We start from the raw sequence: 7,868 nt of genomic DNA, 5'->3' as shown, positions 1-7,868 counted from the left end.
ATCTAATTAAGATTAGGGACACTCATTTCCCCTATTGAAAAGTGAGTAATTTGTTGTGAGAACTTCAGTGGTTTAAATGGAAGACATGTGGGGAAGGAATTAATGCGGGAGGTAGCCTACAAGATGTGAGACTTGGGTTAGAGATTAAATTTGGGCCAGGTGTTTTTTTCTCTTTTAAAGGTTTTTGATAAGTTGTTTCTATGTTCCAGACATTGCATTAAGCGAAGAGCACTGTACTGTACTCCAGAGACATCCGGGGAAGCTCCCTCTCTTTGTTGTCCATCCTACCTCTTCCCTTCAAAGCCCTACTGAGAGCTCACCTCCTCCAGGAGCTCTTTCCAGCCTGAGCCCCATCTTTCCCCCTGATCCCCGTCCCCATCCCCCTGCCTTCCCTCCTTGCCTTCCCCACAGCACCTGTATATATGTTTGTACATATTTATTACTCTATTTCTTTTACTTGTACATATTTACTATTCTATTTATTTTATTTTGTTAATATGTTTTGTTTTGTTGTCTGTGTCTCCCCTCTAGACTGTGAGCCCGCTGTTGGGTAGGGACCGGCTCTACATTTTGCCAACTTGTACTTCCCAAGCGCTTAGTACAGTGTTCTGCACACAGTAAGTGCTCAATAAATACAATTGAATGAATGAATGAATGAACAGCAGCTCCCTCCTCACCCAACTCCCTCAGCCATATCCCTCTCCCCACCTGGAAACCCCTTCTCCCGTCACATCTGACAGTCCACCACTCTCCCTGATGTGGACTATGTAATTGATGCATTGAGCTCTCATTCACTGAGCACTTTAGGGACTTAGCTCCTGCAGCACTTATGAATGTATTTTTAAATTCCGTTACTTTCCCCTCCCTGTAATTTTTTTGGCGTCTGTCTCCCTCACTAGATTGCAAACTCCTTGAAGACAGAACGCATGTCTATTAATTCAATAATACTCTCCCAAGTGTTGAGTACAGTACTCTATCTAGAGTAAGTTTTCAATACTATTAATTGAACGGCTGATTAATTGGATGGATAGCCCTGGGTACCTTATTCCATTGTCTATTTTGTGAGGTTACCTTTGAGGAAATTGGCATGTATGCCACGAAAGTATGTCATTTGGGCCTCTTCTAAGATCAAGCAATGGCCAGAGCAATGTATTAAGTTATCATTATAATCTATTGTGTTTATTAAGAGCTTACTATGTGCAAAGCACTGTACTAAGTGCTTGGCCATGTACAATGTAGCAGAGCTGGGAGACATGTTCCCTGCCCGTAATAAGTTTACAGTCCAGAGGGGGAGACAGACAGAGCCAGCTGGATATCAGAGAGGGGCATTAAATGTGTACAGTCAAATCAGAGGAAGGAACATGGCCATCACTGAGTGGAGTGAAATGATCACTTCCCTTCCTGGGGGAACCAATCAGAGGAGGGGATTGGAGGAGCAGCTCTAAAAACAATGCTTAAACGGGGAAATCCCAACAGCCAGGAAGTCTCTCAAATTTAAATTAGTGAACCACATACCTATCATATTCACGTTCTGATTTCTAATTCATCTCCTCCTCTTTTTCCCTTAATAAAACAAAATAATAATGAGATCAATGATTGTTATATATTGTAGTATAGCATATGTAGCATATGACTGTAGTATAGTTTATGGTGTATGCAGTACATGTTGGCTTACTGTGAGCCGAGCAGAGTAGTATCTGCTGGTGTTGACATGAAACAATCATGTTGGACACAATTCCAGTCCCACGGGGTGCGGGGGAGATCACAGGCTAAGGGGGAGGGAGGACAGGTACTTAATCCTCATTTTATAGATGAGGAAACTGAGGCACAGGGAAGTTTGGATGCTTTCCCCCAGTTATGTAACAAACAAGCGGCAGAACTGGGATTTCACCCTGGATCCACTGAGTCCAGGCCCCGTGGTCTTTCCACTAGGCCATGCTTTTTCTCTTCCACTCACCAGGTGAGACATCCCCTCAGAGTGGGACAGTATCCACCACCCTCCTTTGAATCAGTCTTATCCGACCCGATCACCTCAGGAGCCACCCTCTCTGAGAAGTACTACCCACCCAGCTATCCATCCATCCCCGTGAGAGCCAGCACCCATTCCCTCCAGAACCAGCCTCCCACACCGGAACTATCTGCCCTGCCCAAAGGAGTCACCCCAACTTCGTTTCTCACGCTAGAACTGCCCTCCTCCACCTCCAGGAACCAATCCTCCTCATAGGAGTCATCATCCCCTACTGAAGCTCCGCTCCACCTCCTCCCCACCAAGGCTTTCTTCCCCCATCCCACCTAGAATCACTGCCTCTACCCCATTTCCCCTCATCCCCTCCCCTCACCCCCGCCAGCTTAACGAGCCTCCCCAACCACCCTCTCTTTCCCCTCCCTCCATGACTCAGCTGTCTTTATGACCCTGCTCTGGGGTCTTGGCCCCTGGCTCGGTGAGGCGAGTGGCTCTGCCCAGGCCCAGACAGAGGATGGGGCAGAGCCAGGAGGGAGGATGTGGATCATCCTGGAAGCCCTCCTGTTCCCAATCCTCTCCATCCTCTGGGGCCTTCAGTGGCCCCTCCCTGAGGAGGGATTCACCCACGCATTCCTTGGGCTGGTACTCTGGCACATCCGGTGGGTCCACCTCAAGCTTCGGGAGAAAAAATTAATATCCTGGTATGGACCCGGGATTGACCGATCCCATGAGTTTCAGGGGCTTGGAAAACCGTCAGGTCTCCCAGTCAACTCTTTTTTGTTGTTTTTTTTTAACTTGTTTTATTGCATTTGCTAAGCACTCACTGTGTGTCAAGCACTGTTCCAAGCTCTGAGGTAGATAAACATTAATCGGGTTAGACACAGTCTTTATCTTAGTCCCATATTGGGCTCACAGGCCAGGTAAGAGGGAGAACAGGTATTGAATCCCCACTTAGAAGCTGAGGAAACTGAGGCACAGGGAGCCCTCAACATCAATGGTATTTAAGGAGTGCATACTCTATGCAGAGTGCTGTACTAAATACTTCGGAGAGTACAGTACAACAGAGCTGATAAACACGTGCCCTGACCACAACAACTTTACCATCTAGGGAGGGGGCTCACAACCTAGAGGAGGAAATTATGTGATTTGTCCACGATCATACAACGGGAGAGTGGCAGACCTATATTAGAATGGGTCTTCTGGCTTCCAGGCCTGGGATTTCCCCACTAGGGCCCACTGCTTCCCACTTCCTCCTAATCCTTTTTCTTGCCCTTTCACCTCCCTCTCCTCCGTCCACTGTGCAGGAGCAACCAAGAGCCCCAAGTGAGGATGGTTGCCCCAGCTTCTTAAAAGAGCCCTGACCAGGTCTCTGAGGCCTCATGGATCATGGGAACTTGGTTGTTGCTCGAGCTGAGACAGGCTCCCTGGACGCACGCCTGGTGGGCTCTTCCTCCTCCAATCTCACTCTGCTGTCACTCTCGGTCTCCCCGCTGGCCCACCCCCACGTCTCCAGGAACAGAACCAGGGACCAAGATCCACGTTGAGTGAAGGGAAGATCTCCTTCTAGGGGACAAAATTCACAGGCATGGCCAGGCAGGGCAGGGAGGGGGAGGAAGAGAAAAATAGATAAAAAAGGATTTTTGCCTTTTTCCTAACATAGAGATCAGAGTCCATCCCTAAGTCCTGTTAACTTCGATGCCTGCCCATTAGTTAAAGTTACTGTCCTCCCTTTCCTCCTTGTTGTACAAATCCTTGAGCTGCCCCCTCTGCACCCCCCTGTAATGATAATGATGGTATTTGTTAAGTGCTCACTATGTGCCAAGCACTGTTCTAAGCGCTGGAGTAGATAAATGGTAATCAGATTGTCCCATGTGGGGATCACAGTCCTAATCCACATTTTACAGATGAGGAAACAGAGGCACAGATAATTTAAGCGGCTTGCACAAAGTCACCCAGCTGACAAGTGGTGGAGCCGAGACTATAACCCACTACCTCTGACTCCCAAGCCCGTGATCTTTCCACTAAGCCACGCTGTTTCCCAAATCCCCACCCCTGCCCAACACACACACGAGGGAGGGGGCAACTACCTTCAGGAGTCATGGCTGGCTTGGCAAGGCTTGAAGATAGAGCCCCCGAGCACAGTCTGGTCCCAAATAGCATGGAAGAGCAGAACCCACCCCTTCCTAGGAACCCCACGTAACCCATTCTCTTGGTTTCTAGTTCAGAGGCTGTGGCAAAAATTGAACAAGGACCTAGAAGAGGTTCTGTTTCTCCTGAAAAGGTGATCTACTCATTCTCTTTTCCCCCTTCCTGGGCCCCCCGCCTAGACTCTGTGATGGCCCACGACGGAAGAGAAGGACCCAGGGAAGAGTCACCCAGGGTGTGGTGGAGTGCGGCTTTAGTGTGAAGGGTGGTATATTGTGGGGGGAATGACCGGAAAGGGGAAAGGGGGCAGGCCCTGTGGGTGGGTACACGTGCTATGACAGTTGGGCACAGTTGGAGAGCAAACAGTTGCCCAGGGCTCAGGGCTCTCTCGGGGGAGGGGGGTTGGGGGGCGTTTCCCCCCCCCGCCCCCTCCAGGTCTGCATATGTCAGGACCAGGCTCCTTTCTCATTACCGATGTGAGGGTTCCCTCAGTTCATTGACATTGGGACTACAGATGGCCGTCAGATTATCCCGATAGAGCCCTCAAGATTAATAGCATAGTTAGACTAGACTTCTAGACTATGAGCCCGTTGTTGGTTAGGGACCGTCTCTATATGTTGCTAACTTGTACTTCCCAAGCGCTTAGTACAGTGTTCTGTACACAGTAAGCGCTCAATAAATACGATTGAATGAATAGGCAAGAGGGATCACCTTGTGAAATGTTTTGATGTTGATTTGATAGGAATAAAAATATTAATTATTACTAATTGTAAAAATAATAATAATAATCCTGTACCATGTTCCAAGTATCGTGCTGAGGTAGATATAAGTTAACAAGATCAGACACAGTCACTGTCCCAAATGGGGCTTACAGTATAATGAAGAGAGTGTGCATGTATTTAATCTCCAGTTTACAGATAAGGAAACTGAGGCAGAGGGAAGTGAAGTGCCTTGTCTGAGTTCACCTAGTAGGAAAATGGAGGAGTCAGGTTTAGAGGAAGTCCTGTTGACTCCCAGCCCGGAACTTTATCCTGGAGCCCCTGTCCTCAGCCTGAAGACTGATTTGTGTTGTCCTGAAAGGTGCCTGGAGAAGGAAATTTCCTCTCTGCGATGGTCCAGTTTCTGGCCCTGCCACATGCTCTCCTTCTGCTGCCATCCATCAGGCAACAAACTCCACCCCTTTGTTGTTCAGACCCGAACGTATTTCTTAGTGCTCTTGGCTATGACCACACACCAGAGCCATTCTTCTAGACTGTGAGCCCACCGTTGGGTAGGGACCGTCTCTATGTGTTGCCAACTTGTACTTCCCAAGCACTTAGTATAGTGCTCTGCACACAGTAAGCGCTCAATAAATACGATTGATTGATTGATTGATTGATCACACCAGCTGGGGTCAAATCCCAGTGTCTATTCTGTCAGCGGTGGTCCCTATCTAGGTTTGAGGGTCATGGAGGGGGTGGGTTTCCTTCTAGAAAAGAGAAGCAGACCAAGAGCCAGCTGCTGAAGCTTCAAAGCGTGAGGGCCTGGTCTGTCAGTTATGGGAAATTGCTTCCCCTCAGCTGGAAAGAGTGGGTATTCTTTGACAGGCGCTACAAGGACAGAGGCTCTGATAAATCACATTGTACAGCCTGCCAAAGCCTCAGAGAGAAGGTTCAGGGCGTGTCTTCGAGGGACAGACCTATCTGCTCCATACCCTCACTGCCGTTTACCGTCAGGAAGAAGATGTTTTGGCCCAGAACGTCTTTCTCCCGAGGCCCGGAGTCAGGAACTCAACCTGCCAGGAAGAGCAGATCATGGCTACTTAAGTCCTCCTCGTTGACCAAACTTTCCTCTAACTTAAGAGACCCGATTATCTCTCAAGGCAAAGGACCTACAACTCGACAGCTGGAGGACAGAGATATCAACGTTTGAGGGGAGCTGAGCTTCGCTTGCTCTGCCCACAGGCGAATAGCTTGTCCTGAAAAAGAATCCCATGAGGAAACAGAGCCAAAATATGCCAAGTTGCAGACAAAGACTAAGGGGACCATGACCTCCTGCCAGTCCCCTCACCTCAGCCCAAACAGCCACGGCCCCTTGGGTCTGATAATTCCAACCGCTTCCACTGTCCCCGCTCCCTGGAATAGTGAAGCCAAGGCATCGTCCTAGGACCAGAGATATCCAGAGAGCCACATGCTCCAGGTGGGAGGGCAGGATACCCACCCAAATGATGCCCAACACGACTCTCCTGAGAGGAGAGGCTTCTGCCAAGGAATGTCCAGCCCCCTGGGGTCCTCACTGATTAAGGACCCGGGCCACATTAAGGACTCGGGCCACAGTGTGCCAGAACTCACCGATGGCATATCTATGGTTCTGAGACTCGAGGACTCCCCCAGGCTGAAAAGTGATAGTGGGCACTAGAAGACAACACTGATGCAAAGCGCCATCAGCCTATTGCTGGGGAAATCTCCTTCGTGGGGCACAGCGGGAGGGACGATACTGGCACCACACCGCCGCCAGCTCCTCCTTCTTCACTGAGCGCCCCAGCTCTCTCCAGCCCCAGATATCCGGACCCAGCCATCCCACCAGCCATCCCATCTTCCCCAGCTCCAGGGTCCCTGAACACAGACACCAGAGAACAGAGAGGCCGGTTACATGGTGTGACAGGAGGGTGGAGTCATTCCTGAAGCTGAGTTTGAAATCAGGACCACGGGAACACCAGGGAAAAATCAAGGCTGGCGACCTGTCCAAAGAATAGTAAAGGCCCTGGAAACCTTCTTGAAGAGAAAGCACGTTGTTTTTCATTCTGGGCTTTCTCTCATACATTACCTAACTGGGCCTGTCATGGTGTCCCCATTAGGGCTGATCCGGCTGGCCGCGAGACCAGGCCATGAGCCTAGCCCTACTGGAGACCATCCTGGCTGCTGTGTGGCTGACTGGGTGAATGGGGAGACTTCTGAGAAAGCCCATGTCTTACCCGCTGCTGAACTTCACCAGGCTCCAATGGGCAGCAGAGAGCGCCACCACTCCCAGGAAGCATAGAACGGAGCCAGACCTCAGATCCAAACCCTGCGGGCCCCGGGACCGAAGAACGATGAGCCAGGTTCCCTCCCCATCAACTCACCCCTCGGCCCTCCCAGGTCTGCAGGCCACTTGGGAGCCATCACGCCTATACAGAAAGGGAAGAAGGACGCTAAAGACCACAGCAGGACCTCTGTCTCTGCCCTGACAGCAAAGGTCCCAGGACCAGCCAAATCCTGGGGCCCCGTTTCTTCCACCTTGGGCCCAGCAAGGATCAGCAAGAGCAACCAGTCGTCACCTCAAGCTTTGTTTTCAGCCATGCTGAAGATGTGGCTCAGTTCTCTCGGCAAAGGCCAGCAGTCCTTCATCAGCCGCTGGGCTTGGGTGAAAACGGGTTCAAAGCGGCCATGCAAGTGGAGCTCAGCATCCAGGAACAACAAACCACCCTTTCCTGAGAGTCTCGCTCCATTCTCTACCATATTAATACGTGGGGCTCACCCCCCAGCTCCTCACATATCGTCCTCAAGACGTCTTCCTGGGTCCCGGGTCGACTAGGCCCAGGGCCCCCTAAACACTGCACAAAGATGACCATTCAACCAGAGGCCTTCCTGTACTCCAGGGGAATCAGCCAGTTGTCCCCGGAGCACAGCGTCCAACTTCATTCTCCATCCTACAGAGCATCCTACAGTGCTCTGCACATAGTAAGCGCTCAATAAATACGATTGATTGATTGATCCTGGGCTTGTTGAAAATAAATGGTTCT

The 7,868-nt window shown here is 50.3% G+C and overlaps 1 pseudogene; it reads left to right on the top strand.

Annotated features, from left to right (window-relative positions):
• Positions 1-2,500: 2,500 nt before the first annotated feature.
• Positions 2,501-7,660, top strand: LOC119921227 (annotated as a pseudogene).
• The last annotated feature ends 208 nt before the right edge of the window (positions 7,661-7,868 follow it).

Source organism: Tachyglossus aculeatus, assembly GCF_015852505.1.
Source record: "Tachyglossus aculeatus isolate mTacAcu1 chromosome 12 unlocalized genomic scaffold, mTacAcu1.pri SUPER_6_unloc_2, whole genome shotgun sequence".
Classification (NCBI taxonomy): Eukaryota; Metazoa; Chordata; class Mammalia; order Monotremata; family Tachyglossidae; genus Tachyglossus; species Tachyglossus aculeatus.
This window is presented reverse-complemented; position numbering and strand designations above follow the sequence as displayed.